Raw genomic sequence first — 13165 nt, 5'->3', positions numbered from 1 at the left:
TATACATCTATATATATATATATATATATATATACATATATATATATATTATATATATACATCTATATATATATATATATACATCTATATATATATATATATACATACATCTATATATATATATATATACATCTATATATATATATACATCTATATATATATATATATATATATATATATATATATATATATATATATATATATGAGTGGTTGTGTAGTAAGTAGCTTGCTTACAAACCACATGGTTCCGGGTTCAATCCCACTGCGTGGCACCTTGGGCAAGTGTCTTCTACTATGGCCTCTGGCCGACCAAATCATTGTGAGTGCATTTGGTAGATGGAAACTGAAAGAAACCCATGTATATATGTATATATATGTGTGTCTGTGTCTGTCCCCCCAACATCGCTTGACAACCGATGCTGGTGTGTTTACGTCCCCGTAACTTAGCGGTTTGGCAAAAGCGACCAATAGAATAAGTATTAGGCTTACAAAGAATAAGTCCTGGTGTCGATTTGCTCGACTAAAGGCGGTGCTCCAGCATGGCCGCAGTCAAGTTTTATGAACAACAAGGAAGAGTATCAGTTTGACGATCGGGAAGGGGAGAAGCTCTTTTACGTTTCAAGCCTACACTCTCCAACATAAAATAGTAAATGTATCTGCATATATCTATATGTATGTTTGTGTGTATATCTATATATATATATATATATGTATATATTATTTTGCTTAAAAGAGTTCCAACACTGTCTGTTTTTTATGTTTTATTTATATTCCTGCAGAACTAATGTGGGGTATAGAATATGGAATATACAATATATAATATGATATACAATATACAATATAAAATAAAATAAAATAAAAATGGATGGCACCATGAAAGAAAGTATTGAATGTAGATGAAATTTTGAGTGTTCAATATAAAGGATCAAATATATTAATATATAAATATAAATATATATATATAAAGGCGACTCGAGTTTCAGGGCTATTTCCCTTCGTCATGGCCGGTATGACATATATATATATTTATATCTATCAGTGGTGTGCGGTGACTTCCGGGGTTGGGCATGCAATGAATTTCTAGTATTCCTAGTATTTACATATGGGAGATTCTGAATATGCAGTCACCCCCGTATGACCTAGAATAAGCAGGGAATAAAAAATGGCTCTGAAGAGATGAGCCTGAAATAAGTGTATTGTTTGTATTATTCTCTCTTCGAAACGTCAGTACTTTCCCATCCTCACTCTGCCTAAAAAAGTTTAAAAATCATAAGTGAAATGTAATAAAGATGAAATTGGATTCTGTTAATATTTTTGCATATTCGGAATCTCTGTTAAAGGTAGGAATCCGAAAAAAATAATACTTATACAAAACGGAAAAATAACGTTAGTTAAATTAATTTAAGATTAATTAGCTACTTCTGAAATAAGAAATATAGCATAGATAATATTTTTGTTTTCAGAACACTCCAAAAATATAATAGTGCAAACAGATGTTTTGGATAAAAAAAAGTATTCAAACTTACCGCCAGGTTGTTCCGCCATTTCAGCTGGCTAACTCAGGAATTATGGGACTGACCTTGTTCGGGTCAGAAAGTGGAACGAGGCTAGCAACAATTTCTTTATTGGCTATAAAAGACGAACATAGAGGGGACGAACATGGACACCACAACATATAGCGTTTGTTACAATGTGACGGTTTTTTTTAATAAAAAATTATATAAATAGAAAATATATAATAAAATCGAAGAAAGAAGTCGAAAAACAAATCACTTTTTGTTATAACTCAATGCGGGGTTCTAATCAATTTTTTTCCTATTATTTTTTATTAATTTCATTTGTTTCCTTTTTTTCCCAGAACCGGCTACACCACCTCGACACCTTCCACTCGCATCATTCTTACTACAGGCAACCATCTTTTCTGAAACATATCTTGAAACAGGGACTTCCTCTCCAGACGGATCTTACTCCGCAGATTGTTAGTTAAAAAAAAACTAATCAGCCCGCGTCCAGAGATGAATGAATTCCTCTTCCACGCGTCGTTCATACTGTATCTTTCAGCATGGCCACTACGCAGTAGAAACTTACCTTACGTTCCCTGTTAAAGGAGGAAGGTGGTACAACTTTTGTAACCGACTCAGCCGACAGCCGTACTCTTTCTGTTTCCGACATCAGCCGTTCGACATAGGCAATCAGCCCCTTTATTTCCTCGCACTCCACAAATGCATGTTGAACAATTTCACTGTCCCGCATGCGGCCCTGCCAAGTAGGAGGGGCGCCAAACCCATGCTGTGACTGCCTCTCTCGAACTGGTAAAGCCCCTCGAGAGATCAACCAAGCGAGGGATTTCTGGAAATCATCCAGGTACCCCGGCCCGAAAGTCCTATCGAAAAGGCTAGCTATGAAAACTTCACCACCAAATGCCAGATCCAGAACGACCAGTTTGCCTTCTGGGTCAGCAAAAAATATACGTTTCTGCAGATCCAAGTTTTTCCCGAGCACAACTACGACCCCTCCCCATCCACCGGTTTGGCTAAGAGACATGACTTTCTCATAGCCATTCAGGAGGGACGAGAAGGACTGCAGCTTGTCCAACTTGGTCTCTGTAGCGACCATCACATCTATTCTATGTGACCTGAGGTCGTTGAGCAAACAAACCTGCTTCCACTTCGAACCCAGGCCACGTACATTTAAACAGCCTATACTGAGTGTAGCCATCTCTCAAAAGAAAAAAGGACGGTAAAAATGCAGCTTACCTTCACAGAGGTATATGCCTAAGGGTGACCAATTTAATCTCGCCACCCTCTTCCAGGCTTGGTTCAACCGGCGGATTGACTAGTTTTGGGAGTGACCCCAGCTCCACAATGTCTTTTGGGTGTAGCTTTTTCATATCCATATATAGTGTCCTAGCGATTCTTCCGTAAGTAAGCGGTCCCTCTTCGACCTGACTTCGGAAGATCTTTGTTTGTTGGTGGGGCACAATCACACCCGCCAAGTAAGTGTTAGTGTTTCTAAACACTACTGTCACCATTTCTGGGCCTTTCTTTTCAAACAACATTACTGGCCTATACCAGCCCGCCTCTTTGATTTCCTTTATTTTTTTCCCCCGCTGTGGCCTTTCTGGCCGACTTTGGGAGTTTCTTTTCCCTTTTTGGGAGGGGTTTATCCTTCTCCGGAGTTAGTACTTTTGGTCTTTTCCGGGAGACCGTCTGGAACTCCTCCTGAGCTACTTCTTCATCACTACTGGTAATGGCCTCCATGGCCGGGACTATCACCTCTTCCACGCTAGGTATGCTTTTACTAGTAGTAGCCCTCTGGGTAATGGCCTCCTTGGCGGGGGATACCACCTCTTCCACTTTTTTACTGCTACTGGTGGTAGACTTCTTGGTAATGGCCTCCTTGGCCGAAGCTACCACCTTCTCATTATTGGTGTCAGTGTTTGTGGTCGACCCTTTGGTACTGGCCTCCTTGGCCGGGGCTGCCACTTTTGCCGCTTTTTCTTTCCCGCACTCGGACCTCTGGTGTCCTTTGCTTCCGTACCGGTAGCACCAAGGTTTCCTCCCTTCCACGTTAATGATTAGGGCTGACTCCTCCGCAATTACCAGTCTGTCTTGAAGCTCTTCTAAATCCGTAGGGGTTGCCTGTACCCGGATTTCCAGGGATTGTCCCTTCCAGTTCTGGGAGACACTTCTTTAAACCTGGATAACCTCCAGCTTTTCCTCTCTATTGAAAAGGAGCATAGCAATAACCTATGCTACCTCGATATCAGGTTGGATATTTGTTATTTTTATCCGGGACGTTCTGCGTCCTAGATATAATGGCAACAATGCCATTTTTTCATTCTGCAAGGTCCGAGCAGAATATTCCTTCGCTTTTTCCACCGATTCGAACCTTGCTTCAACCGTCGCATACTTACTACCGCGAGTCAAGAAGACCCGTGGCACTCTTCAATAGCTTCCTCCTCGAAGCGAGTAACCAACTTATTTTTCATACAAAAGGTTTTATAAATAATGATCCTCTCCTTTTTAACGTTGGTAATTTCAGGTGGTGTGGAGAATTTACTTTCCCCGTTGCACTCTGTAATTTTCTCAAAAAGCATCTGTATATCTGCTTTTTTAAAATTTATAATTTCTTGCTGTTGACCAACAGCGGCGGCATAGTTCATCGTTACTGCTTCAGCAGTTGACGCCATAACGGCAGTCAAAATTATTCCTCTACCACGAGGTAATTAAATAAAGTTTACACAAAATCCTTCCGCCGTGGGGGAAGGCAACAAGGAATTAATCACAATAACACTATCCAAGTCGTTAAACAACTTTCCAACAACAAGAAAATCCTGCAAGAGGCAAAATTAATATAACTCACTAGGAGCTCACAAAAACACGATCGTTCTCAACAACAGAGATTGCAACAATTCTACACTAACAAAGAGACGGAGAGGGGGTGTCATGTGGTCTTCTCAAAGCAGAAGTATGAGTCACTGAGAGAGGGGAAGGGGAGGCAGAATATTTCGTAAACACCGGGACGGATTTCTTTTTTTTAAACAAAAGTAACTATTTTATCTAATTTTCCGATAATTTGGATACAAAATCACAGGCCATACCTTGCATGCCTGGGAGTGCACAAATAAAGTAAAAAGTAAAAGAATCAAAAGGAAGAGTAAATATGGTTAGGCAGCTTTTTAATGGCTGCAAATGTTTCGCTACATACAGATCCTCGTATATACAGGATTTAAAGTTAAGTTTAAATTAAATTATGTAACGATTTACCTGTATAAGAAGATCTATATGTATCTCTTCAGGCGATACTCAGTTGCTGTCTCCGTAAGCAAAATTTAGATTTTCATGCTGCAACATCTATGGCTTCTTCTTTGAAACTAACAAACGCTGACGGTTTCAATTCGCTCGGTATGATTGCCTTATCACGTTCGACATGAGCTGACATGTGCACGTTGCCTGCTTATTTATTAAGTTTCAAATGTTATTCTGCACATTCCAAACTGTATCATTACGCGGATTACATTTTACTTTTTACTTTTACTCTTACCTTTTATTTTCACACGCGAGGAATACCTCAGACTAGAATTGGTAGCATACCATAAGAATACTACCGGCTATTTGGGAATTCTAAGGGTGAACGAGTTCTATTTGTACTCTTATACGTTCTTAACAGAGCACACCTCAACTGACTATGTATAAATATATATATACATATAAATATATATATGTGTGTGTGTGTGAGTGCATATACAAAAGAATAAATTCATACGTGTGCATATCGGTGTTCTTGTGTAAATATTTAAATAAGCATGTACATGTATGTATGTATGTATGCATGTATGCATGTATGTATGTGTATTAATCTCTGTTTTGGCATATTAATTTTCAAGAGTCAATTTTCGAAATATCAAACAAGAATTTGGAAACAAAAAATACACCTACACACTTGTGTGATTATCTATTTTTGTGTTTGTATACATATATATGATATAAATATACATTTATATACATGTTTATCTCTGTGTGTGCGTGCGTGTATGCACGTGTGCATGTATGTAAAGAGAAAGGGGGAAACAGTACGACAGTGAGCGTGTTCTATGTTGTATGCTTGACGTCACGTATTGCATTCTTTTGCATTTACCTGTAATTGATATCCCATAATCCAGTTTGCATGAAACACGCATCAATACCACCCGCATTCTCACACTTTTATAGAAAAAAAAAGCTCAAATAGAATACAAAACATCCAGTTATATTATTAATAATATTTTCTAGATTTTATATTTTTAGTAGAAATAATAGCTATTCTGAATATTTTTAAAAATCACGATTCTTTAATCTTAAATCAAAATGCGTATCCATATGTACATAGAATGCATGCATACTTATTCAGTAACAGTCTTACATTTTATGTGTGCGTGTATGAGCTTTTAAACATATGTATGTAAGCGTATATATATATATATATATATATATATATATATATATATATATATATATATATATATATATATATATATATATATACTAATATATACTTTTGTTATTTACACCACCTGTCCTCGTCTGTTGTTATTATTTGTATATTCTCCCATATATATATATATATATATATATATATATATACATATATATATATATATATATATATATATATATATATATATATATATATATATATATATATATATATATATATATATATGTATGTATGTATGTGTGTCTGTGTATGTATGTACATTTTTTTCAAATGTACAAATAACATGGAAAAAATAAATATATAGTTACCAGGGTTGCAAAATATTCACATAAGTACCAAGGAAGTTACAGCCTATTTATAAAGGTAGAAATTCCAGGGTTTAGAGAAATGTTTTTGAATCACAGATGAATAAATATATGGAGTAAAACACAAGTGTTATTCAAATCTTTATACTTCCGACATATGTTTCGTAGAAAACATTGGTATTATTCCAGAGGGAATAAAATGATGTAAAACAATGCAATCTCCTCATCAGGGAAAAAAAGAGAAACAAAGCACATCAATTAACCATTTTAACCGAAGTGTCGGAAGTATAAAGGTTTGAATAACACCTGCATTTAACTCTATTTCTTTATTCATCTTTTATAAACATAGCAAAATTCGACGAACTGTGGGGAAGCACTGCAAAGCAAAGATGCCCCATGTAGTAGTAGGACGACACTCGACGACGCCGGTCGGCATACTGATACCCAAAGGTCGCATCAAGTGGCATCTATGAGCGGAAGTCTGAACTGCAACGGGCTTGTCTCAGAGAGAACATTTCCGGTTAGTTTTGGGTACTCCTTCGTTCTTTACTCCTGAAGACATCCCATATAAGATACAGCTTAAATTTTACAATTCATCTGTACGATATGATGGGTTTTGTCAGTGCTGTTTTTACTTCTCTCTCACGTGTAGCGTCGAAGAACTTTACTGTTTTGACTTAGATGTAGTCACATGATGAGAAACTGTTGCGTAGATTTGTTTTTCTTCATTTCTAAATCATTGTAGTATTTTCTACGGTATATGTGGTATACTCCACTCACATTGTCGTTGATTATTTGATAACATTTTCTGACTTTCCTATGCAACTTGCTTTGGTTATTGGGCTATATCCGGAGAATTGTTGAAAGCGGATGAAACCATTTACGTGCAAAAAGTGTAGAAGGTATGATTTTATGAACTCTGAGCAGAAAACACCTTCTAATCTGGGATTTTATTTAATGGATTATTTTGTCACATGTCATGTCCATTATTGAGCTGAATTTTGCGTGTTCTGTCGCTTTATCGACATAAAAATTAAAGATTTCCAAATATCCAATGCTCTCAACTAATTACGTTTGGAAACCACGTTTGTTGGCATCTCAGTAATAGAAACATTTACATTTGATGTTAGCTTTTATCTTTTACTTGTTTCAGTCATTAGACTGCGACCATACTGGGGCAACACCATGAAGATATTTTAGTCGAACGAAACGAACCCAGGACTTTCATTAAAGCCTGGTACTTATTTTATTGCCTAGATTACGGGGACGTAAACACACCGATTGTCAAGCGGTGATGGGACACATACCCGCACGCACATGCACATACATACACTCACAAACACACACACGCACAAACACACACACGACTGGCTTCTTTCAGTTTCTGTCTACTAAATCTACTCACAAGGCTTTGGAAGGCCCAAATCTATACGAGTAGACCCTTGCCCAAGGTGCGACGCAGTGTAATTGAACTGAGAACCATGTGGTTAGGAAGCAAGCACCTTGCTACACAGCCATGCAAGAATTTTAAAGTGCGTTGGTTCCATTTTCAGAATATCCAGCATAGAGAAGTCTCTTGTCTTTGACACTTGAGTTGGTAAAGAGAGTTGATTCTATCTGGTTCTGGATTTGAATATAACTGATTATAAAGACAGAAAGCAACAAGTCCGAAGAGAAATCTGCTCGTTTGGCAGAAAAAAAACTACAGAATAAAACTGTAGCGCGCGCAACACACACAAACACACACACAAACACGCACACACACACAAACACGCCCCCACACACAAACACGCATACTCATACAGATACAAACACACAAACTCACACAAAAAAAACAGACATACATACAAACATACAGACACGAATACAAATACATAAACAAACACACACACACGGAAACACACACTCAAATACACAAACATACACACACAGAAAAACGCACACACAAGCACACAAACACACACATACACAAACACACACACAAACACGCAAACCCACACACACTAATACGCAAACACCCACACAAACACAAACAAACACAAACACAGAAACACACACAAATACACAAACACACACACACACACAAGCATAAAAACATACACACTCATACGAACACACAAACACACTCACACGCGTACACACATACATGTACACACCTATACACACACAAACTTGCTTATAACTAATGGCATCTCAAAACTGGTTTTTCGAATTTTCCCGTTTCCGATCTTCAGATTGGATATGATGTTCATTATAAGTTGATTCGTTCTTCAGAAAATATGAATAAGAAGGCGGCTTGCTGGCAGAAACGTTAGCACGCCGGGCGAAACGCTTAGCGGTATTTCGTCTGCCGTTACGTTCTGAGTTCAAATTCCGCTGGCGTTGACTTTGCCTTTCATCCTTTCGATGTCGATAAATTAAGGACCAGTTACGCACTGGGGTCGATGTAATTGACTTAATCCCTTTGTCTGTCCTTGTTCTATGCTTAGCCCCTTGTGGGCAATAAAGAAATAAGAAACGTTAGCACGCCGAGGGAAACGCTTAGCGGTATTTCGTCTGCCGTTACTTTCTGAGTTCAAATTCCGCCGAGGTTGACTTTGCCTTTCATCCTTTCGAGGTTGATAAATTAAGTAGCAGTTGCGTACTGAGATCGGTCTAATCGATTGGCCCCTCTCCCAAAATTTCGGGCCTTGTGCCTAGAATAGAAAAAAATATACAAATAAGTGGCTGGGAATTATGCCTTGGGGGCGGGGCAGATAACAGGTGAAAAAGAGGAGAAACGAGAGAAAAAAATTAATACAAAAATCAATCGTACATTTTTCGTAATGAGCCATCATTGTGAATATGTATGCAAGCACGTGTGTTTGTGGGTGTTCTGTGTTTTTACGGACTGGTTGATCTTCGAAATTGCAACTAAAATAGTTATTCTTTTATTCTTTCCCTTGTGTCAGTAATTTGACTGCAGCCATGCTGGGGCACCGACTTGAAGGGTCTCAGTTGAACAAATCGACTCCAGGATTTATTTTTTAAAACTAGTACTTATTCCATCGGTCACTTCCGCCGGACCGCTAATTTACGGGATGTAAACACTCCAACACCGGTTGTGAAGCGGTGATGGTGGACAAACACGGACGCAAGGAGACACATAGATATGTACATACAAACACACATACAGAGTGTGATGGGTAAACAGTCACCTTTAATGTTTTTAATTTCCTGTGTGCGCGTTTTTTGTCGACTACATAGTATGGTAGGGCCTGTTGGGCACCGTCTGTGAGAAAAAACAGCACCATGACGCAATTAACTTTACCAGAAATTTTAAAATGACATGCTGTACAATGTGAGGATAATGCAGAGGATTCAGAAAGAGTTGGATGAGTTTATTTATGATTACGACGATATGGCAGCTCAGAAAACTCACTGTGATCGTTCTGATAAGAAAAGAAATCCTGAATTTGTTGGTGAGATACAGGCCATGATTGCGCCAGGGACATGGGAGTGTCTGAGTTTCTTATCAGGCAGGTAGTGCATGAAGACATTCAGTATTCCTCATACAAGATGATAAAGGGCCAATTTTTACCCCAAGTCATCAAGGACAAAAGGAAAGCCCGCACTACGAAGCTTTTTAACAAACTCAAGCATTCCCTCCAAACGAACACGCTTTGGCTTTTCTCAAACGAGAAAAATTTCTGCCAGGACCAGATGGTGAGCACACAGAACAATCGTTGGCTTGCCGTGTCCCCAAAACATGTACCGAGAGTAACAAAAACCAAACATCCAGTCAACAGTGTGGTGTTTGGAGTGATCTTCCCACATGGCCTCAGACTCAACACAGAGTCCTACAGCAAGTGCCTGGAAGACCCTATGTCTGGCAACAGGACTCTGCAGACATGCCACAGAAACAGAATAACTCAGTCATGACTGTCAGACGATTTCTGCGACTACATCACTCCTAAACATCTGGCTACCTAACTCCCCAGATTGCAACCTCCTTAATTATTATGTGTGGAGCACAATTGAGTGAGAGACCAACAAAACTCCTTGTAACGCCAAAGATGAACTGAAGGCAAAGATTATGGCAGCATTCACCAACTTAAACAAGGAGACCATCCAGAAGAGTTGTAGGAGACTCCGAGGTCGTCTGGAGACCGTGGTTGAAGCCAATGGCAAATTTATTGAATAAATTTACTCTTTAGTATTCGAAGATATTTTTATGTAATTTTGGTAAATATATCTGATAAAATGAGATGTCACAGGTGCCAAGATGTATCGGCCATTGCCTTTCCCTTGGATAACACTGGTGGCGTGGAGAGGGGAGGCTGGTATGCATGGGCGACTGCTGGTCTTCCCTAAAAAAACTTGCCCGGACTTGTGCCTGGGAGGGTAACTTTCTAGGTGCAATTCCTTGGTCATTCATAACCGAAGGGGGTTTCAGCATCCAATACCAATGACAATTCATAAATAGATGCTATATATTATCCATATGATCTAACGCCACGCATCCTTTTCCAAGTAAGATTTATCTTAATAATTTCGATGCGCACTCTTATTCTATCTCTTTTCTGTCTATCTATCTCCCTTTCTTGTTCTTCTTCCTTTCTTTTTTCTCTTCCACCCTTTCCCTATTCTTCTCCTCTCCCCTTCACCGTTCCTTCTCTCACACACTCTTCCTCCTTGACTCTCTCGTTGCTCACACGTGACCAAAGGCCATTCTCCCTTCTACTTACTTCCTAAATACAAGACGTGCTTTTATCTGTCTCGTCTCAAAGCTCGTTTTTCCAAGCGTTCACCACTTCACCTCGTCTTGCCTTAACAGCCCTCACCATTTGTTTTTACTGTTTTTGTGCTGTTTTTGTTACCACTTTCATTCTCCGCAAAAAATCCCAAATTTTATTTCATTTGTTTGCGGGAAGGACTGTTTTCACGAAGTCGCGTCTTGTCATTACCTTCGAAACACGGAGTAGATAAAACAGGGGACAACTGATGAAGGGAATGTTCTTTATGTTACATGTCACACTTCTCCTTTTTTGTTTTGTTATTCGAAAAAAAGTTCGTCTTCTATGTTTTTATTTTTTTACGTTCTCGTTTCTCATTCTGTCCATGTTTTTTGATGTCCTGTGCCCATATATGCATGTATACACACACACACACACACACACACACACATATATATATATATATATATATATATGTATATATATATATATATATATATATATATATATATATATATATATATATATATATCTGTAGGTATGTATATATATATATATATATATATATATATACATATATATATATATATATATACATATATATATATATATATATATATATATATATATATATATATATATATATATATATATATATATATATATATATATTTATATATATATATATATATATATACATATGCATATACATATATATATATATACATATTTATATATATGTATATATGCATATATTCATATGTTATTTATATTATTATATGATCGGACGCCACGCATACTTTTCCAAGTATATATATATATATATATTGTATATGTGTGTTTAAATTGTGAGTCCTAGACGAGCTTAAAAATTTGAAAATTTGTAAATCTGTATCATTTGAGTAAGCACGGAAGCTATTTATGCACGGAAGTCGTTTTTGTGCGTGTTAATTTGAGTTAATTAATAATGGAGTTATTTGACAGTAATAGTTATACAAGTATTGGAATTAGGGTGGAAATAAAAGGTTTTATATCACTAGAAAGACGTTAGCTGCATGGAGAGAAGTAGTGAATTGGAAGGTTAAGGAATTCAAGAGGAATAGTCAAAAAAAAAAAAAGGGAAATAACTTGACAAAAGGGGTCAGAAGAAATTAAAGCGTTAGAAGTGAGGTTCGATAGTACCAAATTAATGGGGCGTCATAGTTAACTCTCAAGGCTGTTATCGTAAGAGCCGAATTAATTTAGCATCATTATTTGTAATTTTTCAGCAAGGAATTGAAGAGCAGTTCATTAGCAGAGCTTAGACCGCTTTAATTTTCGAGACTAACGGCGATGTTCTCAGTTAATTTGGCAGCAAACATTAAATCTGATGCTCCCGTGTCTACGAATGGGCGTTGAATCAAGTAAAGAATTTGGGATTCTTCGCATCTGGAAAATATTTTATACTGACATATATCTTTATAATTATAATCAAAGAGGAATATATATAATATTATCAAGTTTGAAAACGGAGTGATATAATGGATGCAAATTAATTAACTTATTAATTAACATTTTCACCTACAATTGTTTCATTTGTCAACCAAAATTAAAACTGCAAGACATGTATAAATACATAATCTTGCATTTCAAAATACCTTGGAAGGAAAATCATCAGGGCGTGCAAAAGTACAATACAGGGATTACACTAGGATCCGTTGGTATACTCCAATATGCTAAGAATATGTAATCATGTTTATTATGTGTGGATGTATATGTGTCTGTGCACGCATGCGTTAAAATTATTACTTTTATTTTTAATTTAATAATAATAATAATAATAATAATAATAATAATAATAATAATAATAATATACCAAAAACACATAATGAAAAGAAATATAACAAGTAACTGTAGAATATGTGGAGATCGACAAGAAACAATAAATCATATTATCTCTGGCTGCCCAGTCCTGGCTAAGAAGGAATATATTCACAGACACGACAGAGCTGGGACCTATATACACTGGAAGCTATGCCAACATTATGGAATAACAACAGAAAAAAGATGGTATAAACACACGCCAGAAAAGGTCACAGAAAACGAGAAAGCAACCATACTCTGGGATATGCCAATACACACAGATAGAGAAATTAAGGCAAATAGACCAGATATAGTTGTCAAAGA

General features: G+C 37.0%; 1 long non-coding RNA gene across 2 annotated transcripts in view; it reads right to left on the bottom strand.

Annotated features, from left to right (window-relative positions):
• The window catches only part of LOC149131496 (uncharacterized), a 110004-nt gene extending 105003 nt beyond the window's left edge, over nt 1-5001 (bottom strand). The window contains exons 1-2 of one of the 2 annotated variants that reach the window (XR_016237756.1): nt 4770-5001; nt 1527-1629 (exon numbers count right to left, since the gene is read on the bottom strand). This is a non-coding gene — a long non-coding RNA (uncharacterized LOC149131496). The remainder of the gene's footprint in view (nt 1-1526; nt 1630-4769) is intronic. The other variant, XR_016237755.1, reaches the window with a different exon arrangement.
• Between the last annotated feature and the right edge of the window lie 8164 nt (nt 5002-13165).

Source organism: Octopus bimaculoides, chromosome 21 (assembly GCF_046866305.1).
Source record: "Octopus bimaculoides isolate indiv1 chromosome 21, ASM4686630v1, whole genome shotgun sequence".
NCBI classification, from domain to species: domain Eukaryota; kingdom Metazoa; phylum Mollusca; class Cephalopoda; order Octopoda; family Octopodidae; genus Octopus; species Octopus bimaculoides.
Note: the sequence above shows the minus strand (reverse complement) of the source record. Positions and strands in the feature narration are given on the sequence as shown.